Source organism: Rhinatrema bivittatum, chromosome 2 (assembly GCF_901001135.1).
Source record: "Rhinatrema bivittatum chromosome 2, aRhiBiv1.1, whole genome shotgun sequence".
Classification (NCBI taxonomy): Eukaryota; Metazoa; Chordata; class Amphibia; order Gymnophiona; family Rhinatrematidae; genus Rhinatrema; species Rhinatrema bivittatum.
In genome coordinates, this window is record NC_042616.1 from 643,181,881 (window position 1) to 643,209,602 (window position 27,722).

The 27,722-nt window shown below is 41.2% G+C and overlaps 2 long non-coding RNA genes across 2 annotated transcripts in view; one reads left to right on the plus strand and one right to left on the minus strand.

Moving 5' to 3' along the window:
• Positions 1–961: 961 nt before the first annotated feature.
• The window catches only part of LOC115086246, a 61,908-nt gene continuing 35,147 nt past the window's right edge, over positions 962–27,722 (minus strand). Inside the window, exons 2-3 of the long non-coding RNA XR_003855183.1 lie at positions 18,649–18,817; positions 962–1,042 (exon numbers count right to left, since the gene is read on the minus strand). This is a non-coding gene — a long non-coding RNA (uncharacterized LOC115086246). The remainder of the gene's footprint in view (positions 1,043–18,648; positions 18,818–27,722) is intronic.
• On the plus strand, positions 11,525–25,746 carry LOC115086245. Its single transcript, XR_003855182.1, has 3 exons — positions 11,525–11,597; positions 16,135–16,199; positions 25,304–25,746. It is a non-coding gene; the product is annotated as an uncharacterized LOC115086245 (long non-coding RNA).

Here is a 27,722-nt window from a genome sequence, read left to right on the forward strand (position 1 = left end):
CAGCACCCACAATAAAAAAAAAAAGTGCTTTGATAGATTAATTTCCCTGCTCCCAGATCACATAGTTAATTTCTACAAAGCGCGGTACATTTATCGACCTGCACTATTTTTCACTTCGTGCGCAGTGGGTGCATTACAGGGAAAATATTTTTATCACACATGCCATTTGGAGTGGGCTTTGCGGGGGGTGGGTTTTACATACACAGTAGGAGTTATGAAAAGCAAAGTACACATCACTGAAGGTTTTCTGTCATTTCACTTGTGAAAGGTACAAGAGGATTTTTACAATGCACTCTCTTCCTAGCTTCAAACATGCTAGGTAGAGAATGCAGAATGCACTGTACAAATCAGCTCCTCTTGTACCTTTCAACATTTGAAATGACAGAAAATCTTCAGTGATGTGTACTTTGCTGTTCATACCTCCTATTATGTATATAACCCCCCTCCCCCACAAAGCTCACTCCAAGTTAAAAGTGCCCCCTCTTACAGTGATATAAATAGTTGAGCGACATATTGTTCTCTATAGAGGTGCTCTCTCTCTCGCTCAATAAAATCCTTAAATAGCACAACATACATTAGGGCTTTAATACTAGCATTAAGGCCCTAACGCAAAATGATAAATGATCTTGTCAGTGAGCATACATACCACCACAAGCACATATTGATCTGCAATACCTTTGGCAATTGAATTAAATCAATTTTCAGTCTCACAAATAGGCCCCAATGGACATTCAGTTGTAAGGGTATAACCCACAATCCTTTCTTAACATTATTTAATGCACATATGCTACAGATTTCAGTTAATTTAAAGGCAATAGTGACTATTTTAGGATCCCATCAATGAGATTATAGTTCAATTACCACACCCCTTTTGCTAGGAAGTCCCATCTGGTGGGACAGGTGAAATGGGTAAAACATTAGGGACTATTCACAGATCAGAAGACTGTTGGAACTGACAATTTTGTGTGAGCCATTGTGTATTCTTGGCAGTAGATTCTTGTTGTAATCACTGGAGATCTGGAAGTGAAACCTGGGAAGAGACCTGAAGAGATATAGAAAGATCATTAACATCAAGGGTAGGAATTGAAGATGCAGCTGCATGAACAGCAGCATCTGCCATAGCATTTCCTCTAGTTTCAAAGGTATCAGCAGAGGTATGAGTAGTATACTTAACAACAGCTATCTAGGTAGGATAAAAAAGAGCTTGTAAGACGAATGAATATAAAACAGATTTTTTTTTTAATTAACTTTTATTTGGCAAGATGCACTGTATATCTAACAGCACATAATATAATAGTATACAGCCAAATGAAAGCTGACAGTGTACAGTAAATTATTTATACAAAAGCTGATAACACAGTAATAATTAGTATAATTGTATTCTTTCCCTATCCTACTGATATGCTTAATACTTGCCTAAAGACCCTTGCCATTTTTTTTTATTATAAACTAAGGGGTAGATTTTTAAAAAAAGCGCGTTCACGTACTTTTGTTTGCGCACCAGGCGCAAACAAAAGTACGCTGGATTTTATAAGATATGCGCGTATCTTATAAAATCCTGGATCGGCGCGTGCAAGGCTGCCGATTTTGGGCAGCCGGTGCGCGCCGAGCCGCGCAGCCTGTCACCGTTCCCTCTGAGGCCGCTCCGAAATCGGAGCGGCCTCGGAGGGAACTTTCTTTCGCCCTCCCCTCACCTTCCCCTCCCTTCCCCTACCTAACCCACCCCCCCCCGGCCCTATCTAACCCCCCCTACCTTTATCCACGGATTTACGCCTCCCGGAGGGCGATGTAAATCCACGCACGTCAGCGGGCTGCTGGCGAGCCGAGACTCGACCCGGGGGTGGTTCCGGAGGGCGTGGCCATACCCCCGAAACGCCCCGGGCCGAAACCACGCCCCTGGGCCCGCCCCCGAAACGCCGCACCCCACCCCCAAAACGCCGCGTCATTCGGCCCCGTCCCCGACACGCCCCCTTCTGAAAACCCCGGGACCTACGCGCGTCTCGGGGTTCTGCGCGCGCCAGCGGCCTATGGAAAATAGGTGCACTGGCGCGCAAGGCCCTGTTCGCGTAAATCCGCCCGGATTTACGCGAGTAGGGCTTTTAAAATCCGCCCGTAAGTAATTTAGAATCCACTCACAGATATCTCCACTCACAGCCTTCCTCATAGCCCTGTCACCACTTCACACTGCCAGCCCATCATTACACATATTTCTCCTTGAAATTCAAAACCACAACCCATCTTTAACACATACCACAACACACACAAAACTCCCAGCATTTTTAATAGGTGTACCAGAGGAAGTAAGGAACCCTTGACTCTTCCAAAGGGCTCCTGAATCATCAACAACTCCAAAGGCTTATCTGGAGTCAGTATAGGTTTTTACAATCTGGGAGACTGCAAGAAGGCAGGTTTGGATAAAGATTAGGGATAAGTGTGGCCTAATAACTCGCAAACAAACAGAGTGGGGGCCGCTCTAATAAAGAGTGACTTACATGTTACAAGAATAAATAGCGATTCTCATAACAAAATAACACCAAAAAAAACAAAACGGAGCCTCAATAATTTCACAACACAGAGATAGCTCCAATTTCTTCAAAAAAATCTTTCAAAAAAGAAAAAAATTTCAAAAAAATTTTTTTCACTGTGTCCCAAATTTCTTTGAGGAACTGGAATCATTGGTTAAAAATCCATATTTACAGTCAAAAAGAGTAAGACTGTTGAAAGCTTGAAATAAGCTATTGATGCTACGAGTGAGCAATTTATGAGTTTCCTGTTCACAACAACAATATATAAATTTTGTTTCCATCCTAATTATTATCATGTTTTTTTTTAAATAATATATTATATGACCATCATATAAGGGCCCTACTCTGTTGCGAAGAATAGATATCAAATATAAAACAGAGGACACGGCACAAATTTAATGCCCATAAATTTTCAAATGATTTTTATTCCCAACAATTTTTTATGTTTTATGATTAGTACCCACATGTGCTACAAACTTCATATATTAAAATCCATCAACGACGCATTAACATACTATCACCATTCATACCATTCATACATATAAAATCACCCCAATACCTATAGAGCATCACATAAACACTATAAATATATACCTATACCATCCAATGTTAATATGCCCAACCCAACACAATTATCCCAAAATTAATACACATAAATCATACAAAGGTTTATATATTGGCTGAACGCCTACATACAAAATATCTCAAATTTACAGTCATGTATTGTATATATGCTGGACATATATGTTCGTTATTATACACACTGAATATGTATTCTCGTTGTTATACACCTTCGTTGTTAGACACCCAACAGGCTACCTGTTTCACCCAAACACATTGGGCTTCCTCAGGGGACAAGATGTATTATTTAAAAATACTACCATGCCATCATCTTCTCAATCCCAAGATGTATTGTTTAAAAATACTACCACGCCATCATCTTCTCAATCCCAAATCTCCTCAGTGTGTGAACTCATCGCATTGATGGCAGCGATTTATAAAATATGTCAATTGCACATGATCCCGGTCTCTATAGCCTATAAAAATATATAAATAAATCCAACTATGAATAATAGAATTCTTTATCAACGGGTGAATACACCCTGTGCACCACCACCATTTATATAGTACCAACCACGTCATCGATTAAATGTTGCTCATAACCAAAAGCTCATAATGAATTCAACATGCTTCAACAGTCCAAAGACAATGCTTCAAATTGCTTCAAATTGCTTCCAATGGACAAGCAGTCTCAACTGCATCAACCCCGACAACTTTTTCTTCAAGCTTCATAGATTGTTCACCTACATGATATCAATAAAAAATATCTACCAATGAAATGAATTGTTTATAGAGAAGGCACAAGAAATACGCTGTTCAAAACTCCCTACAGCGTAATATAATACATGTACATACAAATCCATCTTAGAAATGCAATCTCAACACGTACGCAACTAAGTAGACTGTCTTACCATGGTTTGTAATAAAGCATCATAGATATTTATTATCACTTCCTCCCATACCGATGTTAACTTGTATCGCTAGACCGCACGCCAACTCCTACGTAGAATACCTGCCATGCACGCTTACCCTTACACATTTAAACTATCCCAAAACCAATGGGATGATCAGCGTGACTACGTTACGCTTCACTGACGTGCTTAGCTCGTAACTACATTACGCTACACTGACGTGCTTAGCTCGCCTTACCTAATATATTTAAACTACCCAAAACCCAAACTAATCCTCGACGTGCTTACGCACGATCTCTCTGACGTACTACATTCACCTTCCCTACCTTAATTCTCTACGTGCCTACTCACAATCTTTCTGACGTACTGCTTTCACCTTCCCTGTTATTACTGCAGTTTAAACCTATACAAATTGTAGACATCGTTACACAAATTGATGCTAAACCAATCTATCTGACAAGCACTTAAGGTCTATTTGGTGCTAACAAAAAAGTCCCATACTATCAAGTGCCATAGAAGGCTTCCCATTCAATGGCATCATTTAATCCACACGGATGAACAGTATTCCAACTGAAAATGTATCGCTGTTCCACTTTTCGTAAAATATTACTAATATCGCCTTGTTGGCGTATGGAGCACTGCTGAATAACGAAAAATCTTAACACTTCAATGTCATGATTAAAAGCTTGCCAATGGGCTACCAATGGGGCCCCTATTTTGACCGTACGTATTCTACTTTTATGTTCAATGATCCTATATTTAATTGGACGTCTGGTATGTCCAATATACAGTAATTTACAAGGGCATAAAATCGCATAAATCACCATACTGGAAACGCATGAAAATTTACCTTTCAAAATGAATAGATAAGGCAAATGAGGCAATTGATATTCGCTAATTTCCAAAACATTACTACACACACACAGAACAGTCACCACATTTATTCTGTCCACCCTCTTCATAGTTCTTAATGTAACCTGACTTAGATAACAATGCCCTTATATTAGATCCTCTACGCATAGAAAAAATAGGTGGTTCCTCAAAACCTGGCAAAGCCTGCAATATTTGCCAATGTTTCAAAATGCACTGTTTTATGCGATGTGTCTTGGTTGAAAATGGAAGTGTGCAGATCGGTCGACTGATGTCATCATTAAAGCTAGCAGAGAACAAATTGTCTCGATCGGTGTATAACGCCCGTTTATACGCACGCTTAATAGTCTTAAGAGGATAACCTCTCTCTTTGAATTTTTCAATAAGTCCTTCTGCACAGATCTTATAATCATTTTTAGAGGAACAAATGCATCTATAATGGAGGAATTGACTAATCGGAATACTCTCCCTTAAATTCTTAGGATGAAAACTATTAAAGTGGAGAATGGTGTTTCTATCTGTGGGTTTAATGTATATAGAAGTACTCAGCCTATTATTATGAATTGTGACCATAGTGTCCAAATATGGTAATTGATGGTAACTTGACTGCACAGTAAATTGCAAGTTCAAATCGCATCCATTCATATATAGGATAAATTGAGCTAATAAATGTTCATCAGCTGTCCAAATAAAAAATAGGTCATCAATGTATCTCCTGTAAAGTACAATCTTGTAAAAATACTCAGAAGTATATAAATGAATCTCTTCGTATTTGCTTACATATAAGCAAGCAATATGACTCAGTTCCAGAGTCATATGTTTAAACAAATTAAGGGCATTCCAATGGGCTCTCCCCTTGCGCTGATGAACATTTATGCCCTTAATTTGTTTAAACATAAGACTCTGGAACTGAGTCATATGTTTAAACAAATAAAGGGCATTCCAATGGGCTCTCCCCTTGCGCCGTCTATTGCTTGCTTATATGTAAGCAAATACGAAGAGATTCATTTATATACTTCTGAGTATTTTTACAAGATTGTACTTTACAGGAGATACATTGATGACCTATTTTTTATTTGGACAGCTGATGAACATTTATTAGCTCAATTTATCCTATATATGAATGGATGCGATTTGAACTTGCAATTTACTGTGCAGTCAAGTTACCATCAATTACCATATTTGGACACTATGGTCACAATTCATAATAATAGGCTGAGTACTTCTATATACATTAAACCCACAGATAGAAACACCACTCTCCACTTTAATAGTTTTCATCCTAAGAATTTAAGGGAGAGTATTCCGATTAGTCAATTCCTCCGTTATAGACGCATTTGTTCCTCTAAAAATGATTATAAGATCTGTGCAGAAGGACTTATTGAAAAATTCAAAGAGAGAGGTTATCCTCTTAAGACTATTAAGCGTGCGTATAAACGGGCGTTATACGCCGATCGAGACAATTTGTTCTCTGCTAGCTTTAATGATGACATCAGTCGACCGATCTGCACACTTCCATTTTCAACTAAGACACATCGCATAAAATAGTGCATTTTGAAACATTGGCAAATATTGCAGGCTTTGCCAGGTTTTGAGGAACCACCTATTTTTTCTATGCGTAGAGGATCTAATATAAGGGCATTGTTATCTAAGTCAGGTTACATTAAGAACTATGAAGAGGGTGGTCAGAATAAATGTGGTGACTGTTCTGTGTGTAGTAATGTTTTGGAAATTAGCGAATATCAATTGCCTCATTTGCCTTATCCATTCATTTTGAAAGGTAAATTTTCATGCGTTTCCAGTATGGTGATTTATTCGATTTTATGCCCTTGTAAATTACTGTATATTGGACATACCAGACGTCCAATTAAATATAGGATCATTGAACATAAAAGTAGAATACGTACGGGCAAAATAGGGGCCCCATTGGTAGCCCATTGGCAAGCTTTTAATCATGACATTGAAGCGTTAAGATTTTTCGTTATTCAGCAGTGCTTCATACGCCAACAAGGCGATATTAGTAATATTTTACGAAAAGTGGAACAGCGATACATTTTCAGTTGGAATACTGTTCATCCATGTGGATTAAATGATGCCATTGAAAGGGAAGTCTTCTATGGCACTTGATAGTATGAGACTTTTTTGTTAGCACCAAATAGACCTTAAGTGCTTGTCAGATAGATTGGTTTAGCATCAATTTGTGTAACGATGTCTACAATTTGTATAGGTTTAAACTGCAGTAATAACAGGGAAGGTGAAAGCAGTACGTCAGAAAGATTGTGAGTAGGCACGTAGAGAATTAAGGTAGGGAAGGTGAATGTAGTATGTCAGAGAGATCGTGCGTAAGCACGTCGAGGATTAGTTTGGGTTTTGGATAGTTTAAATATATTAGGTAAGGCGAGCTAAGCACGTCAGTGTAGCGTAATGTAGTTACGAGCTAAGCACGTCAGTGAAGCGTAATGTAGTCACGCTGATCATCCCATTGGTTTTGGGATAGTTTAAATGTGTAAGGGTAAGCGTGCATGGCAGGTATTCTATGTAGAAGTCGGCGTGCGGTCTAGTGATACAAGTTAACATCGGTATGGGAGGAAGTGATAATAAATATCTATGATGCTTTATTACAAACCATGGTAAGACAGTCTACTTAGTTGCGTACGTGTTGAGATTGCATTTCTAAGATGGATTTGTATGTACATGTATTATATTACGCTGTAGGGAGTTTTGAACAGCGTATTTCTTGTGCCTTCTCTATAAACAATTCATTTCATTGGTAGATATTTTTTATTGATATCATGTAGGTGAACAATCTATGAAGCTTGAAGAAAAAGTTGTCGGGGTTGATGCAGTTGAGACTGCTTGTCCATTGGAAGCAATTTGAAGCAATTTGAAGCATTGTCTTTGGACTGTTGAAGCATGTTGAATTCATTATGAGCTTTTGGTTATGAGCAACATTTAATCGATGACGTGGTTGGTACTATATAAATGGTGGTGGTGCACAGGGTGTATTCACCCGTTGATAAAGAATTCTATTATTCATAGTTGGATTTATTTATATATTTTTATAGGATATAGAGACCGGGATCATGTGCAATTGACATATTTTATAAATCGCTGCCATCAATGCGATGAGTTCACACACTGAGGAGATTTGGGATTGAGAAGATGATGGCGTGGTAGTATTTTTAAACAATACATCTTGTCCCCTGAGGAAGCCCAATGTGTTTGGGTGAAACAGGTAGCCTGTTGGGTGTCTAACAACGAAGGTGTATAACAACGAGAATACATATTCAGTGTGTATAATAACGAACATATATGTCCAGCATATATACAATACATGACTGTAAATTTGAGATATTTTGTATGTAGGCGTTCAGCCAATATATAAACCTTTGTATGATTTATGTATATTAATTTTGGGATAATTGTGTTGGGTCGGGCATATTAACATTGGATGGTATAGGTATATATTTATAGTGTTTATGTGATGCTCTATAGGTATTGGGGTGATTTTATATGTATGAATGGTATGAATGGTGATAGTATGTTAATGTGTCGTTGATGGATTTTAATATATGAAGTTTGTAGCACATGTGGGTACTAATCATAAAACATAAAAAATTGTTGGGAATAAAAATCATTTGAAAATTTATGGGCATTAAATTTGTGCCGTGTCCTCTGTTTTATATTTGACATCATATAAGGGCACCATTGGATTACATTCATCTAAATAACTTCCATCCAGTTAAACTGCTTTTAGGTTTAATCATAAGTCATAGTTTCCATAAAAGCAAACATTTTTTATTCATTTTTTAAAAAAATACTTAGAAAAAAATATTCTATCGGTGTTGAGTAAATCACAAATATAAGATACACTTATCTGTAAAGCAGAATGAAGTTCATGAGCAAATGTCTAAAACCTGATGTAATCGTGGGAAAAACCCAGAGTGTCCGGTCTTTATTTTTCATACTTGGGGGTTCTATACTTTTATTAAATCGTCACTGATATAACACATTTTAAAGAACAGAGTGACACCTTAGTAGGTGAACATTTTTCAAAGGAATATTATTCCCTTAACAACCTCACAAATAAGGTACTTAAAAGGAATTTTAGGAGTACACAAGAATGCAAAACATTTAAAATGAAGATAAAATAGATTTAAGTTAGTATAAAAGAACTGAATAAAGACAGTGGTATTCTCACCCATTTTCAGATACAGGCCCTTTGAATTGTAAAGTTATACTGTTGATAAATTCTCTGTCAAACCCTCCCACTGTGTTTCCTATCATTGAGCTGTGATAGCATATGCAGGCAACCTATGGCCAACTGAAGCTGCACTATTTAAACTCAGTGAACCTACACAGATTCTTCACTGACCTGTTGAAGGGTGCATAGCGCTTGAAAGCTAGTCAGAGATGTATTAAGTTAGCCTAATACAAAGGTAACACCTACATGTTATTTAACCCAATAAAGTTAAAAAAAATATATATTTTCAGATCCTTTCTTTTTTTCAGAAAAATGCAGCCTGCCCTCTATTTCATGGGATCTCCAGGACTTAGCATCGCTAGGGAAGAGAAGGAACAGGCAGATGCAAGCTTACTTTCTTCTTCGTAGGCTTGCTTCTTGATTTGTCAGTTGTATTTTTTACTCCTGAGCTACCCTTCAGTAATAAAAATATTTTTTCTTAGGTGCATTATTTAAACTGACAATTATTGGAAGAATACCTTAGAGTAGGAAATAATCAATATATAAATTATAAAATCCTTCTCTATATATAACTCCGTTGCCTCAGGTACAAACTTATTGTGAGCCCTCTGGGGACAGAGAAATTACTACAGTACCTCAATGTAATCTACTTTGAAGTGCTGAAAAGCAGAATATAAATAAAATAATAAATAATAATAAAATAAATAAACTTGATGCTCACATGTAATATCAAAAGAAATGGACCGTCATAAATCTGATGCTAAAGTGCACTTATTTTTGTGCTTTAAAAGTGTCTTGTAGTATTTAATCATTGGTCTGTATATCAATTTTTATGTGTTTTAAATTGCATTTAAAATCTCCCCAAAATAGCTATGTAACTTATTTCTTTTCTTGAATTATCAATTTTGATCCAAAGAAACAAGGAGTCAGTGTTTCAAGAAATCATTCTCCTTCAGACATTGATGAGCAATGTTTGTTTAAGCTCCTGAAGCAGAGAAATTTCTCAAAATACTGCCTCAGAGATTTATTTATTTATTTATTTTAACTCTTTTCTATACCATCGTTTGGTGGGGACTGTCACAACGGTTTACATTAAGGCACATAAAAGTAATAATGTTGCAATTTGTCCGATTACAAAAGTGCCATAAGGTTCGGTAACATAGTTAGTGATCAATATTAAATGTTAAATGTAATGAATCTTGTCCAGGTCTCTATCTCGGTTTTGATTACAGAATTAACTTTAAAATTGTGACTGTCTTAAAAAAAAACCTACACATTTAGGGGCGGATTTTAAAAGGCCCGCACGCGCCGGCGCGCCTAAAGCTCCCGGGGCTTTCGAAAAGAGGCGGGGGGCGTGTCCGGGGCGTTCCCGAAACGACGCGGCGTTTCGGGGGCGTGCCACGGCGTTTCGGGGGCATTTCGGGGGCGTGGCGCCGGCCCGGGGGCGTGGTCGAGGCCTCCGAACCAGCCCCCGGGACCGGAGGACGGAGCGGGGCTGCCGGCGACGCGCGCAAAGTTACGCCTGCTTTCAGCAGGCGTAACTTTGCCGACAAAGGTGGAGGGGGGGGTTTAGATAGGGCCGGGGGGGGGGTGGGTTAGGTAGGGGAAGGGAGGGGAAGGTGGGGGGAGGGCGAAGGAAAGTTCCCTCCGAGGCCGCTCCAAAATTGGAGCGGCCTCGGAGGGAACAGGCAGCGCGCACTGGGCTCGGCGCGCGCAGGTTGCACAAATGTGCACCCCCTTGCGTGCGCCGACCCCGGATTTTATAAGATACGCGCGGCTATGCGCGTATCTTATAAAATCCAGCGTACTTTTGTTCGCGCCTGATGCGCGAACAAAAGTACGCGATCGCGCAAGTATTTAAAATCTACCCCTTAGTGAATACAGCAATGTGTGTGGGTGTTTTATTGTTCGTGCTTTGCTCGTCCCTGGTTTCTATTCACCTTTCTCTTTCTGAAAAGCTTGTTTAAAGAGCCAGGTTTTTAAACCTTTTTAAACCTTTTCTAAAGGTTTTGCTGTCTCTTTGTAATCTTAAATCTAGGGGCATGGTTATTTTGGGATGATTTTATTTTGATAATATAAGTGAGGGAAAGATTTTATAGTGTATTTAAACTATATTAATATTACTAAGAAAGAACAATACCAGAACTGACAATTTAAAGCTGGAATATGACCAAGGCTTCTTTCTCAGAGGCTTAAGGAACTTCTGCAACCAGAGTCAGTTTAGAGCCAGACAAATTGATTATGATCAAGTCAGCATTCAGCTGACTTGATCATCATTCAGCATTCAGTTTGATTATTTTTTAATTCTTTCACTCCTTCAGGGTTAAGTGCATAGGCTATCTCTACAAAGTAAAACAATTGTTCTTTATTGACAAATATCACACTATTACATAAAATAAGTGAGCTTATGTTTAAAACAGAAACTGTTTCACATCAGTTTGTATCTATTCTAAGCTGTACTGGAGTGGACCCTTGGCCTGAAGAAAGGTGATTATAGTTCGTGAAAAGGACTCCTTCCTTCAAGAGGTGAGACTGAACTAAACTGAACCCCGCTAACTTCACCAATACTAACCCATGTCACGTTCCCCTTAGGTTGAGCCCTTGGGTGCCGGGGTCAGCTGGACTTATTTATTTATTTGTTTTTATATACCGATATTCACCCAAGAGTATCACATCGGTTTACATAATATCAAGTGTGATAGTGTGATTACAGGTCACACTATCTTTACATAGAGACATTGAAAAACTACAGCGAAGTATAGTTTTGTAAGGATAGAATTATAACATTGTAAAAATAAAATGGCTTATTTTCATGACAGTATAATAGCTAACGTTTGATTTGGCTATTAAGTGTTCTCATTGTAGGATATGTGCGGGGTTGGAGATCTCTTTGGTAGTGGTCGTGGGGATGACATGGAGTTAACTGTTGGCTAGGTAGGCTTTTTGGAATAGCCATGTTTTTAGTGATTTTTTGAATATCTGTGACGAGGGTTCCGTTCTGAGATTTGCTGGTAGTTTGTTCCATAGTGCAGGTCCTGCTATTGAAATTGCTCGTTCACGTGTTGAGGTGCATTGGGCTTGTTTGTTGGAGGGAATGGAAAGTAATCCGGAGTTGTTGGATCATAGGTTTCTTTGTGTTGCATTTGTGCCTGCTTTCGCCCTTGCTCCACCTTCTCTACCTGTGTGGCGACTCCCTCCATGCCTGATGGACAGCTTGATGCCGCGGAATCTCCGTGCCGCTTTTCCCCGTCATCCCCGGGCCGGCTTGATGCTGCGGATACGCCATGTTCTTGATAACGTAGGGCGCACACACTCCAAAGAATGTACCAGCAAGGGCGCGAACCTTAGGGGCATCCCCCTGTATTGATGTCATCCGCTTCCAACATAAAAGGTCTTTACTTTTGCTGACAGATCGAGTTAGTAAGGACTCGATTGGACTAGCTTCGGCTGACCAAGACTACTTTGCACCCAAAGGATTGCTTGTGGGATTTCCATCGGATCCACTTCACTCTTGCAACATTGCCTCTGCAGACCTACCAGGGGTACCCGCTCCTCGGGGGCCTCATTCTCTTTCTCTATTTCAGATTACAGAAAGGAACCGGTACTCGCTCCTCGAGGGCCCATGTTCCTAAACTCTCTGAAGACTCGCCATTGCCTGGAAGCGATCGCAAGAGACGGACATTGTGAGTTCTTATTTCAGACTACAGATAGGAATCAGTACTCGCTCCTCGAGGGCCTATATTCCTGAACACTCTGAAGATTCTCCTTGCCCAGAAGCTATCTCAGGTACAGACATTTGTGAGATCTTATTTCGGACTACAGATAGGAACCTGTACTCACTCTTTGAGGGCCCATGTTCCTAAACCCTCTGAAGACTCTCTATTGCCTGGAAGCGATCGCAAGAGATGGACATTGTGAGTTATTATTTCAGACTACCAATAGGAACCAGTACTCGCTCCTCGAGGGCCTATGTTCCTGAATACTCTGAAGATTCTCCTTGTCCAGAAGCTATTGCATGTACAGACATTGTACATGCAATAGTACTGGCTATGTATATCTGCATACCCTGTCTATTCACTATCTACAGTCTCTTTGCAGCTCAGCAACCTTGGAATCGCAGTTCCAGTATCTGAGGGACTTCAGCCCTGCCAGGCATGCCAGCTCACTACTGCCACCCTCTGGTGGTTATACTACCTTTCTAATAAAAGAACTATCTGTGTCTGTCTCCATACTCCAGCCTAGCCGGTGGTCCCTCTCGGGACTCCCTCCTTGGTGTGCTGCAATCTGCCATCGGCCCAAGGATTCACCTATCTACTTTCTGTCCATCTGAGCACCATCTCTAGTACTCCGCTGGTACAGATTGCCAACTCTGCAGTCTATATCATAACATATTGCCATTCTTTACCAGACCCATTGGAGACAGTACATTACAGATTGCTACTCCTCCCCTTTGGGGAGAGGATTCTATCAGACTGCTATTCTCATCTGCTAGCTCCTCCCATCCGCATAGTGAACCGTTGTGATGTAACCATGAATGACGCTATATAAAATCTTTTAAATAAATAAATAAATATTTGCTAACCTGCTAGCAGATCCCACAACACTTTGGGAGGTGTATGGATGAAGGGTGTCCTTTAGCCAGTCTGTTTTTCATTGTTAAGGGATTTGTGGATTAGGGTAAGGGCTTTGTATTGAATTCTGTGGGTTATGGGGAGCCAGTGGAGGTCTTTTAGTATGGGGGTGATGTGTGAGGAGCGCTTGCTGTTTGTGAGGGATCTGGCTGCTGCATTTTGGAGTAGTTGGAGGGGCTTGAGGGTGGAGGTTGGGAGCCCAAGGAGGTTGGAGTTACTGTAGTTGAGTTTGGAGAAAATGAGGGCTTGGAGTACAGATCAATAATCTTGACTGAGTAGTAGGGGTTTGATTTTTTTTGAGGACTTGTAATTTGAAATAGCCTTCTTTTATTATAGTATTGATGTATGTTTTCAAGTTGAGTTCGAAGTCTAAGGTGACGCCTAGGTTTCTTGCAGTTGTGATGAGATGGTTCATGCTTTGCGTGGATTTGCAGTCTTGAATATTCAATGCGGGTGGTTTGTTAGAGATGTGTAAGATTTCAGTTTTCTGTGTGATTGAGGGTTAGTGCTATTTGGGATAGGAGTATTTGTATTTGGGTTGGGATGGAGTTCCATTGTAGCAGAGTGTTCTGTATGGTTTCTTTCATGGTGATAAGGATCTGGACATCATCGGCGTAGACAAAGTATTGGAGGCCCAGGTCAGTGAGGAGTTTGCAAAGTGAGAGCATGTAGATGTTGAAAAGGGTGGAGGAGAGTGATGAACCTTGAGGGACGCCGTGTGAAAGGGGGAATTATTTTGATTCCTTGTTGTTGAAGGTTACTTTGTAGGTTCTGTTCGAGAGGTAGGGTCTGAACCATTTGATTGTGGTGCCATCTAGTCCGATTTCACTTAGTCTGGTTAGGAGGGTGTTGTGGTTGACGGTGTCAAATGCGGCAGATATGTCCAGTAGTATAAGAAGGTAGAATTGTCCGGCATCTAGAGCTCTGAGTGCAGAGTCGGCAAGGGTAAGTAGGAGTGTTTTTCTGAATCCTTGCTGGGATGGGTATAGTATTTTTTGGGTTTCCAGGGGTTTGGAGAGTTGATGGTTTACAGTTTTTTCAAGGATTTTTGAGATAAAAGAGAGATTTGATATGGGTCTGAAATTGGTAGGATCAGCGGCATCATGGTGTGGTTTTTTGAATTTGATGATGGTGCATTTAAGGGCTTCAGGGAAGTTTCCTTGTTCTAGTGATACTTTGATGATATCAGCTCTAGGTTTGGCTATGATGTCTGGGATTAGTTTCAAGGTATTGATCAGTATAGGGTCAAGGGGATGGGTGGCTGGGTTTATTTTTTGTATGATAGTTTTTATCTCAGAGGAGGCTGTGGTTTCAAAGGTGGTCCAAGTGGGGACGGTGGTGGGCTGGAGGGTCAGTGTTTCCTTGGTTGCTTGAGGGGTATCAGATTGAGATACAAATTCAGCTCAAGACCAATGATGGATTTCTTGATAATCAGTGAAGACCAATGGATGTCAGCAATTCAAAAGATTTATTATTGAAAAATAATTGGTATCTTAACAACTTGACTTATTAAACTCAGGAAAATAACAGAAAATAACAGAAATCACAATAAAACCAAAGAAATCTCAGGAAAACCAAAACCTCAGATATTTCAGGAGACTAGAAATAAAAGAACCTGGCACCTTTTAAAAAATAATGTTGCCAAGGCACTAGTGCAGTGCAGGAACTATCCTATAGTCCCTGCACTATGATGTCATTGAAAAAGCCTCAAGGAAAAAATCCCTGTCCCTTTAAATTTAAAAGTAAACAAACCTCACGAGTTAGACCTGACGTCAGAGGAAACCCGAGCAGGAAAAAAACAACCGAGCCTAAAGCACACACACTGCCCCGGTCGCGCGCAGAGCAGAGACCCCACAACAATGCAAACCCGGAAGCAAGTCTCTGCCTCCGGGCCGAGGACCGGTGCATCCATCAAAGCCGCGCCGAAAACAAAATGTCAGAGGTCAGAGGGTTCCACGCGCCGGCTGGAAAGCGCCGCAACCAAAACTAACCCGACCGCCACCGGCAAGCGCAGAGTCTTGTGCGCGCCGGAATGAAGACGCCACGACTAGGCCTCTCAACCCGACCGCCACTGGTAAGTAGGAGAAATGAAGCGGAAGCGCAACAGTATCTAATTGACAAAACATTTCCTGACTAGTATAGCTAAAACATTTGATCAGTGAGGTATAAGAATATACATAGGTTTGTGCACTCTGTAGTATGGCAGGTATTGGTCCCATTTGTAAGTAAACTTTTGTTGGTTCTGCCTGGGCATTAGTAAGCAGATTCAGTGTTTTAATTATCCAATACACTCATGACTTGCTGACTAAGTGCTGTTTTCCTTTTTTTCAAGAGTAGTTTCATGTAGACTTTCTAAACAATTTATGAGATAATCTTTTCCATTCTTATGGAGGCCAGTGTGAACTTTATGTTTGGATTTCTGTCCCTCATAGGCAGCATCAAGGCTGCAGTTTATGCTCTCATGGTGCCCATTTGACTTTCCACCGACCAGATTCATGTAAGTTACTACTTTCATTTAAACCATTATTCTCAAGTGATGCAATGGTCTCTCCCTATTTACACAACTCCTTGTACATTTGATTTACAAATAGAGTGATCTCTTTCACTCCAAGGGTTTCCCCTGAGGAAGCCAGTCTAGGCAAAACAGGGCCTTGTTGGGGATTTCACATCTATACCCAGGATTTCTGATCACAATCAGGCCGATACAGTACAGTGCGCTCCGACGGATGCGCGTTTTCCCTTACCCCTTATTCAGTAAAGGGCGGAAAATGTGCGTCAACCCGCAGCACCTAATAGCACCCTCAACATGCAAATGCATGTTGATGGCCCTATTAGGTATGCCCGTGTGATACAGAAAGTAAAATGTGCAGCCAAGCCGCACATTTTACTTTGGGTAGGCGCTAGTTTCTGCCGGCACCGGGAAAGTGCACTGAAAAGCAGTAAAAACTGCTTTTCTGTGCACCCTCCGACTTAATATCATGGCGATATTAAGTCAGAGGTCCCGAAGAGTACAAAAAGTAAAAAAAAAAAAAGAGAAAAAAATTTTTTAAATGGGCTGGCGGCTGTCGGGCCAAAAACTGGACGCTCAATTTTGCCGGCGTCCAGTTTCCGAGCCCGTGGCTGTCAGTGGGCTCGAGAACTGACAACGGCAAAATTGAGTGTCGGCTGTCAAACCCGCTGACAGCCGCCGCTCCGGGTCAAAAGGAGGCACTAGGGACCCTGAGTTGAAAGTGCCCTCTCTTACAGTGGTATAAATAGAGTGACATATTGATCTCCAGAGAGGGCACTGTCTTTTTCTCTCTCTCATTGGGACCTAAAATAGGTGATTGAAAGGAGCAAAAAGAAACTGCCAGGTCAAAAAAATACCAATAAGCTCATTTGGTGTATTTGTTTGACTTTTACTTTCTGCTTTTTCAGCACTTCAAAGTAGATTACATTCAGGTACTTTCCTATCTGCAGCAGGTTTATGAATCTAACTTTACAGCTAAGGTAATGGAGCAAGAGTGGGATTTGAACCATGGTTTCCCTGGTTTATGCTGCTCTAACCACTAGGTTACTCTTCCACTACAACAGCTTAGTAAATCAGTGCCAGCATTTGTACCTGAGCCAATAGGGGGCAGAAGGAAGTGACTTATCCAACACCACAAAGAAGATCAATGAATGAAGCAGGATTTAGAACTCTGGCTTTCTTGGTGGTAAGCAGCTGCTCTAACCACTAGTCTATAAAACTCCTTCAAAGTAATAGCACACATCATCATAGTTTTTAACTTAAATATGTTTACAGTAGTTTATACAGAAAGTTAATCTGTCATTGCTGAGGGATTGAATAAACATAGTCAACAGGATTCAAACCTGCATGGGGAAACCCCTGTGGATTTCTTCTTGGCCATGACTGCAACCTATATCAGAAACACCGTGCAATCTCTTTGCAAAACTGTGCTCTAAGAGTTGCTGTTTGTTATTTTGTTTCCATAGATAGTGCATGCATTTTTTCCTTTCCTAAGATCATGTATTCTTCACTCCTCTAGATGGTAAATTTAAAAAAAAAAAAAAAAAAGAGAAATCTTATAGCAACATGATTAATCTTGCTCACTGGAGCAGTTGCCAGCAGTCAGTTTTGTTCCTATATTTCAACACTGTTATCTTAAAAACAAGGTCAAGGGAAACAGACTGCTTCATTCTTTTTTTTCACACTTTAAGAAGCAGCTGTGCTATTCGTTGCTTATTTATGCAAGTTTAATTTGGGGTATATTTTTTATTCATTAATGGCTAGATCCCTTAAGGGAAATAGCAGTGTTTGCCACAAAAGGAAGTAGATTACATGCAAGAAATGCTAGTTCGTTATGGCAAACCATTTCTAAAATACAAATCATCAGTGTTAGGAAGAAATATGAATCTAAGCCTGAGATCATATAAATTTAGAGGTCCCTATTCAAAAGTATTTAGCTTGGTAAGTTAGAGATTATGGTTAAATGAAGATATGGACACTTTTCTGGCTAAATTCTAGCCAGCTAGTAAGTAGCTGGCTAGAATTAGCCAGTTAACTGGGTGATGCATCAAGCCATGGTGGTGCTTCATATTTAGTTCAGTCCAACACACCTACGAAATAGTGGGACCCATCCTGAGAAAAAACATTGCAGCTTGATGAATCCAGATGTAAGTTAGGGGATTCCCTCCATCATTCTCACTCTATCTCCTGACATCATTCTTCACTCCCACAACTCTGGCATCATCATCATCATCTCCCCTCTACCTTTCCTCACCTCCCTGACATCATCACCTCCCCTTCTCTCTCCCTAGCTCCTGGCATCACCAATTCCCTTCTCTTTCCTGTTCCCCCACAGTCTGTGGCACATTCATCTGTCCCTCCTCTTCTACCCCTTGACACATTCAGCTGTCCCTTATTCCCCCATATCTCCATCTCCTGAAGTTTGAACAGTGCTTACCTGGTGCTGCCTCTTTCTCCTCTACCAACTTGCTTCTGGAATCAGAACAGCATAAGGCCAGCAGGTCTTGCTAGACTACAGGGCACATGGAGTTTCAATTGCTGTGGAAAGCCAGCAGAGAGTGAAGTAGCAGCAGACAGGTGCTGCTCTCTGACCCCTAAAGGACAGCCTGCAGGCCAGGAAGGAAAAAGAAAATGAAGACTACTGGCACCTCAACTTTTCTCATTGGGCTAGTCTCATGGCATACCTGCACTTCACATAGAGAGGAAGGGAAACAAAAAACAATTTCAGAAAATGGTCTTATGCATCTCCTATAGAGATCAAATTCAAGCCAAACATGGCCATGTTTCACATACAATGCTTCATCAGGAGCTAATTCAAATAATCACTGTTTAGCATTCCATGTAGAAATTAAAAGACTGTTGTCATGTTTCACCAGGAAAAAGTATCTCAAATCATCCCAAGGCCAGTGCCTGTTGTGCTTGGGGGTGGACCCTTGTCCTGTGGCAGTGGAGATGCGCCTCCTGGTAGGGACCAGGGGGCGGAGCACGGAAGGAGACAGAGGCTAGGAAGAGCTTCACCACTGGAAGCCCGAGTTCCCCCGCTTGGACTTAGGTGGGCCTCGCAGGGTCTCCTGGGAGAGTGGAAGTCCGGCGTGCCCACAGACAGAAGGAGAGCGTGGTCAGGTTTGGGACTGGAGGTCAGGTGGAACAAGGAGGACCAGAAGAGTGTAGGTGATGACAAGGCTAGGAACAGAGCCAGAATCTGGAGACGAGGTCAAGCAGGCAGAGGTCAGAGTCCAGGAGTCAGTCCGAGGAATGGTCAACAAAGCAGAAGTCAGGTACCGGAGGTCAGATGAGTTCACAGGCAGGCTGAGGTCAGAAGGCAGGCAGCAGACAGACGAGTCGAGTAGCAGGATGAGGCAGGTGGCAGACAGACAAGTCAAGTAGCAGGCTGGAGTCAGGAGGCAGGTGGCAGACAGACAAGTTGAGTAGCAGTCAGGAGGCAGGCGGCAGGCAGGCAGGTCGAGGAGCAAACCGGGTTCAGAAGGCAAGCAGGCACACAGGCAGGTCAAGTAGCAAACCGAGGTCAGTACCAGAGAGACAGTCCAGAGGTACTACCTGGGAAGATGAACAGGAGTATGCTGGAACTAGGAAGCAGGAACAGAACTGGAACAGAAGGATCCTGGAACGAGACTTGGAACATGACAGGACCAAGTATAAGCACGGAGACAATCTAGCATAATCCGACCCGATTGCCAAAGCAAGGAAGTGCAGGCAGGGACTTCCTTATAACAGAGACTCAATCAGGGCGCGCGGCGGAGCTAAGACCCACCCTTGGCTTTGCAAGAGGCCGAGACTCCGCGTGCGCATGGGTAGGGGCGTGGCCAACAGCACCAAAGACGCCGAGCTCCCCCCAAAAAAAGAAAAACAAATCAAAATGATATTCTCCTCTTCCTCACTCACCAAACCTGCCTAAGAAAATGACCCCTGACTATCTAGACCCTCTCCTATCTCCCCCCCACCCCACCCCAATTATTACCTCATGCACAGGTATTGAGATATCTGGGGCAGGAGTGATCACCAATTGCTCCTATCCTGCAGTTTTGGTTTTCAAAATGGCTGCCAATCAATCCAAGGCCAGCACCATTATATTGTAACCTCCGCTTGTTTGGAGGTGACTTTTGGGGACTGCAGGGGTAAAGTATTTCCTTCTGCAGCCCTGGGAACTCTTCAGGGTTCCCAAGGGGATAACTTGCTTGGCTGTGACAAAATCTACTGTCCACACAAGGATTGGTTCCCAACACAAGAAATGTGTGTTGTAATTCCAGAAGTAAACATGCAGTTCAGGTGATTCTTATATTTCTTGACAGGACATAGTCCATCTGACAACTACTTTCCTTTAGTAAATCTAATTCTCAGTCCCTATTTTCAGGGCAAGTTAAAACAAGGCACAGTTCAATCTTCAGCTGGTGCTTTCCCAGTAGTAGGTCCTCCTTTCCCTAGAGAGGTTCCTAGTCTGTTGAGCCCCACTCTATTTACTTACAATTTGGAAATGTCCTTATTCCTTGCTGTATCAGACTTGGAAGCTTCAGAAGCTGTTTCTCTTTCAGAGCTCCTGAGGATGACACCCCTTGATGCCTGAGGGGCATCTTATATAGACTTTTACCCTTTAATCATTCCCATGTGAAGGGAATGTATCCTCTACCTTTTTCACTAGTTCTCACAACCCCCTTACTTCTCCCTCAGTTCTCCCTCCCTTAGCCAGGAAGGACATTGTAAAACCCCAGCTCCTGCAGCTTGTATGAGCTCAGTAACAGCATAAACATCCCCCTCACTGTCCCTCCTTAACAGGGATGCTTGCAGAGGGCAAATGTTCTGCAAATCGAATAGTTCTGAGGGATCCAAGATTGCCACCAAGTGAAGTCAGTGTGAGCGTCGGCATCTAATTCTTGATCTGCTTTAATTATTATTTCCATAAAGAAAATGCTGCATACAGCCTGTAAGTGGAGGGTTAAGGAGGAGACCTTCCCTGCAGACTCTTCAGAGCCCCCTGTCATGGGTCCTATGGATGCTCACGTTCTCCACAGGATTAGATCTGGTGAGGCGTCAGTGATGGAGGAAGCGAGATTGGTGTTACTGGCTTCCCCACCAGACTTGTCAGCATCTTTCTCCCCAATCTTCAGGGCACCACTGGCAAATCCAGCAGGCTGCAGGGAATGGGAAGGCCTGTTGGAGGGGCAGATTGCCAGAAGTGCAGACATCCTCTTTCACTGAGCAGAGTCGGGACTCCCTGAAGAAACTGGAGGAGTTACTGGATTAGGCCCCAAGCAGGGCATAGCCAACTCATCTAAGGAGGACATTGACCAGGTTGTAACTGCTTCTCCTCCTCTATTAAATCCACTTTGTAAAATCTCAGTGCCTACTATGGTGAGGCCTAAGTTGATTACTTTGGATACCATCTGGGATGCAATTATAAATGTAGGGTCTTCTATGACTTTGCAACTTAATCCCATAATTGATAAAGTTAATAATGTTGAATCTAGAGTTTTAACTTTGAAAAAATCTAACAAATCTCTCTTTAAAGATTTGGATGAGGTGAAACAAGAAATGCTTAATCATAAGCCAATGCAGGAACTATTGATTAAGGAAAATCAGTTATTGCAAAATAAGGTTGAAAATCTTGAAAATGCTTTGCATGTGAAGAACTTATGCTTTATAAATTTTCCTAAACTTCCTCATATATCAGCGAAAGAAATGTTTAAAAAATAACTTATGGAAGTATTGAAAGTTCCTGAGATGGCAGTGCCACCTGTATCCAAATTGTATTATTTACCAGCATTCAATAGAAATAAGAACCAAGAGCAACCTCAGGGAAATGGATCTTATAACTCTAATAATTAATGTATCCCAGTTGTCAGAGAGCGAAATGGTATAACCGGCTACAATGGTGGTTTCTTTTGCGTTTGATATGGACCGTGATTGGGTTCTTAGATTGTATTTTAAACACTGTTCTGAAGCTTCCTACCATTTGAATGTCAGAATATACCCAGATGTATCGAGGTTTACACAAAAAAGAAGACAACAATTTTTGTTACGTAGGCCAAGGGTTGTGCAGATTGAGCTTCTTTTGTATTGAAATTTCCATGCAAATATTATGTTAAATACACAGGTCTTTTTGTATGTTTTTTTATTCCATCCCAGTTAACTTTTTTTCTGTGTGATAAACCTATGGTGCATGTTAAGAATAATTTTGCTGTTCAACCTGTTCTCCCTCTAGTTAGCTGAATGCCCTAGTGATGTAAAAGCCCGCTGTTTTCACTGCTTCATAACGTGTTATTTTTTCTCTTTATATGGAGAGATTTATTTTTTAATTTTTCCTTTTGCCACTAGATCTTTTATTGTGGACTGTTGGGATAGAAGAATTAGTCTTTAATTCTTTATTCTTGATTGCTTATGGGAATTTCATTTTTTCTTCCCCTTTTCTAATTCAATATGTTTTCTTGATGATTTATGGAAATTGTATAAATAAAAAAAAAAGTTCTGCAAATCACACAGAACTCCCTCCAAGCTCTGACTTTTTTAACCCTGCAGGGTTAATTTTTGATTTCATTATTCAACTTTTATGAAACTTTGGGATCTACTAGCATTTGAGCTGCCTCAACGTCTTCATATGTGACTCTGAGACACCAAGCCATGTAAAAAAATTATGTCACGTTTAACTACTAGTTTTGGGCTCTTGTCCCTCTTGACACAGATGGAGTGGTGAAACACGGTCCATGTCAGGGGACCTACCTGTATTTCACCTGCATACATCTACTCATTAAAGAATTGTGTTGCTTGGCACCTATTATATTGACTGATTCATCTTTTGAAGTTTAAGGATCCTTATGCATCTTTGTGCTACAGATTGATATATTGTGTATTAGGGATGTGAATCGTTTTAGGACGATTAAAATTATCGTCCGATAATTTTAATATCGTCTTAAACCGTTATGGAACACAATACAATACAGATTCTAACGATTTATCGTTATAAATCGTTAGAATCGTGAGCCGGCACACTAAAACCCCCTAAAACCCACCCCCGACCCTTTAAATTAAATCCCCCACCCTCCCGAACCCCCCCAAATAACTTAAATAACCTGCGGGTCCAGCGGCGGTCCGGAACGGCAGCGGTCCGGAACGGGCTCCTGCTCTGAATCTTGTCGTCTTCAGCCGGCGCCATTTTCCAAAATGGCGCTGAAAAATGGCGGCGGCCATAGACGAAAAAGATTGGACGGCAGGAGGTCCTTCCGGACCCCCGCTGGACTTTTGGCAAGTCTCGTGGGGGTCAGGAGGCCCCCCACAAGCTGGCCAAAAGTTCCTGGAGGTCCAGCGGGGGTCAGGGAGCGATTTCCCGCCGCAAATCGTTTTCGTACGGAAAATGGCGCCGGCAGGAGATCGACTGCAGGAGGTCGTTCAGCGAGGGTTCCGGCCATTTTTCGGCGCCATTTTGGAAAATGGCGCCGGCTGAAGACGACAAGATTCAGAGCAGGAGCCCGTTCCGGACCGCTGCCGTTCCGGACCGCCGCTGGACCCGCAGGTTATTTAAGTTATTTGGGAGGGGTTCGGGAGGGTGGGGGATTTAATTTAAAGGGTCGGGGGTGGGTTTTAGGGGGTTTTAATGTGCCGGTTTTTCGATTTTTCGATTTTTAACGATTTTTCACGATTTTTCACGATATTTTACCCCCCCAAACGGCAACAATACGATTCCCTCCCCCTCCCAGCCGAAATCGATCGTTAAGACGATCGAGGACACGATTCACATCCCTATTGTGTATTCATTAAATAAAATTGGTTAACTTGTACAAGATGTTTGATAAGGACAATATGTCCCTTGTAATTTTATTAGATCTTTCTTCTGTCTTCACTACTATTAACCATAGCATCCTGTTAGACTGACTGGCAAATATAAGTCTGGGGATTATGACCCTCAACTGATTATATTCTTTTTTGGAAGGAAGATACCAAGAGATGGTTTTCGCTGACTATTGTTCAACCTCATGACTTGTGACTTGTAGAGCCCTACAGGCCTTAATTCTTAGTGGCCTAGTTAGTGTAGTAGGCAGGAATCCAGGTTTCAAATAATACTGCTACTTTTTGTGACCTTGGGTAAGTCACTTCACCCTCCATTGCCTCAGGTACAAACTTAGGACAAACTTAGGACCTGACTTTCTAAAGATGTTCTCCCATTTTGTGTCTATGGGAAAAATTCTTAGTAAATGAGGACCTTAGGGGGCTTGGGAGTTGCTAATTTGCGGTATTATAATATTGCTTGCTTATTACCTACGTTACGGGAGTGGTTGGGACATGGGAGCGAATCTGAGGTCCTGCAGCTATAAAGGGAGGCATTTACCCCTCACCATTTGGCGTTTCTCTTGCATTCCCCTACTGGGGCGCTGCCACCCTTCATCACCGGCAGTCTCATAGCTAGTGGTTTGCGTAACTGCTGGAAATATATCCGGTTATTTCTACATTTGGATTGGAAAGTATCTTACTGTCTCCCGTTAATTCAAAACCCGGTCCTTCCTGCTGGAATACCCAGTCGAACCTTGCTGAGGCTTCGGGAGAGGGGTATTGTCAATATTCTCCCCTTTGTTGACTTGCAGTCTAACTCGATTCGTTCTTTTGACTATTGTTGCCAACACCTTAACTTGCTCCCCTCGGATTATCTTACCTACCTCCAGATTCGCAGTTATATTCGGACCTGTATAACGGGTTGCAAATGGGGGATTACTAATGGTCCCTTCCAAAGGCTGTTACATCTTAGTTCCCTCAAATTAGTGAGATTATCTATGTATTATAAATTCTTACATGATAACTCTTCCTACCACTTATACAGCACATGTGCCTCCACGTGGTCGGTAGATTTAGCATATGACATACCATTATAGGCTTTACGAACGAGCCTTCAAGCCACTCAAAAAGCTGCCATTGGTGTGCCCCTCAGGGAAATACATTTTAAGGTTCTTCACAAGCTGGTGTTTTGGCCTTGTAAAGCATTTCTAGCAGGAATAACCACCTGTGGAGACTGTCTAAAGTGTTCTCACCATAATGCTACATTGGTACATTATCTGTGGGATTGTACATGTATACAGGATTTTTGGTTACAGGTTGTACAACATTATCCCAGAGGGTTTACATCGGACCAGGAGTGGACTGTTCAATTCTGCTTACTGGGCATCCAGAATGGATCAGGATCTACACTCGGCCTGTCATCACTTTTGCTTCAAAAGAGTAGATTAATTGCTTTGCGTCTCATCTTACGTCATTGGTTGTCCAAGCTCTCCCCAACTCTTCGTGAATGGAGGGGTGCTATGTTCACTCTGTATTTACTGGAAAAGAAAACTTTGGGGACAGCGTCCCACAAGCAACAACTTCAATTTACAGCCCTATGGGATCCATTCCTTAAGACATTGCCCTCCTCTTTGGTGGTAGATGTACCAAACGGTTCTTCATAAAGTATGAATCTCATGCTCTGGGTCATGAGGGGACCCCCAACAGTTCGGCACCTGTTCTATTTATGCTCTTATCCCTGATACTTATTATTATTATTATTATTACAATTATTATTGGTATTTACCTCTACTACTTGGATTAGAGTTTCTAGTCCAAGAACCGGTATCCGCCTTTAGGATCATGGTGTCTTGGGGGAGGGGGGGGGAATCTATGGGGAAGGAGGGAGGGAAGGGGGCAGGGTGTACTGTTATTGTGCTATGGTTGTGCACATGGTTATTGTTATTGTTATGGTGCATTATCTCTGTGCGTAAATTGCTCTTTGTAAAACCTCAATAAAAATGATTACAAACAAAAAAAAAAAATGAGGACCTTAGCTTGTAAGTCCTCTTGGGATAGGGAAATACCTACAATATCTGAATGTAATCCACTTTGAAATGCTTGAAAAACAGAACATAAATCAATCAAATAAAAATAAATAAATAACTGGGACCTTCCAGGACCTGGTAAAAATTTGACTGTTTAAACAATCTTTTTGTTCCTAATTGTTTTACTTTAATATTCTCAGTTTTTTATGATCTATCTTCCTAATTATATATTTATGCTATATGCATTGTTTTATTCACATTTTTTGACTTTGTATTGTTTTTATTTGTGTTTTACAGTAATTTTAATTGTTAACATATTGTTTTGTGTGTTAGGTTTTATTGTCTCTTTTTGTTGTGTTGCATCCTGGCTTGAACATTATGCTGATAAAGATAAGTTAGCAATGCTAATAAATACATATTATATATATTTTGTATGGATATTATAATAAACATTTCCTGTATTATTATATGTATAAATAATGATAATTTTGAAAACCCAAGGAAATAGGCTTTTTAAAATTGTCCTCCTTATGTGCAGGTGAACTTACATGCATTGCCACTACACACATAGCTCTACTCATAAAGGTGAATTTTAAAAGCCCCGCACATGCCAAAACTGGAAGATATGTGCACAAGTCAGACCAGCCCATGCCAAGCGGATTTTATAAGTCGCTCATGGACATGCGTATCTTTCACTACATGCACAAGTCAAAAGTTTTGAAAAAGGAGCGGGTAATAGGCATGGTCTGGGTTTGGCGTGGACATGTTGGGGGAAGGCTAAGAGATGTGTGTGTAAATACGTAAGTGCACAGGCACACATCGATGACCCCAGTTGCATAACTTTTCTACTGCTATGGATGACGTGTAAGCAATAAAATAAAAAATCTAGGCCAGTCAGTGAGGTTTTAAATTATTATTATTATTATTATTATTTAAGGTTTTTATATACCGGCATTCATGATACAATCACATCATGCTGGTTTACATTGAACAAGGGGGTGCAAAATAAATTAAAAACTGAAACCTGTGCAAAGAAAGAATGCAGTTACAATGAACAAGGGTGATCAGACTGGGAGAAGAGAGAAATACTGTAGGAGTTTAACATTATATAGAGTTATTTACAGTTATTTACAATGGACTGATATGGCTGTATTATAGATGTTAACGTGGTGAATTTTAGGAGGAGTCTGGAAATGCTTGTTTAAACAGCCAAGTCTTAAGTCTTTTTCGGAAGGTTAGGAAGCAAGGCTTCTGTCGGAGATCAGGTGGAATGGAATTCCATAGTGATGGTCCAGCTGTTGAGAATGCTCGTTCTCTTAAAGTTATATGCCGAGTGGATTTTGTATGAGGTACCTGAAGGGATCCTCTGTATGCTTCTCTGGTAGGTCTTGTGGAGTTATGTTGCCTGAGCGGGAATTATAGGTCTAATGGGGCATGGTGATGGATGGCTTTATATATAATAGTGATGGACTTGAAGATGATTCTGAAATTAATTGGCAGCCAGTGTAGGATTTTTAGGATTGGGGATATGTGGTCTCTTCTCCTGGTGTTAGTTAGAATTCTTGCTGCTGCATTTTGGACCATCTGTAGCGGTTTGGTGTAAGAAGATGGGAGACCTAGTAAGATAGAATTACAGTAATCTAACTTTGAGAAGATAATTGCTTGTAGAATTGTTCTGAAATCTTGAGGGAAGAGAGGTTTTATCCTC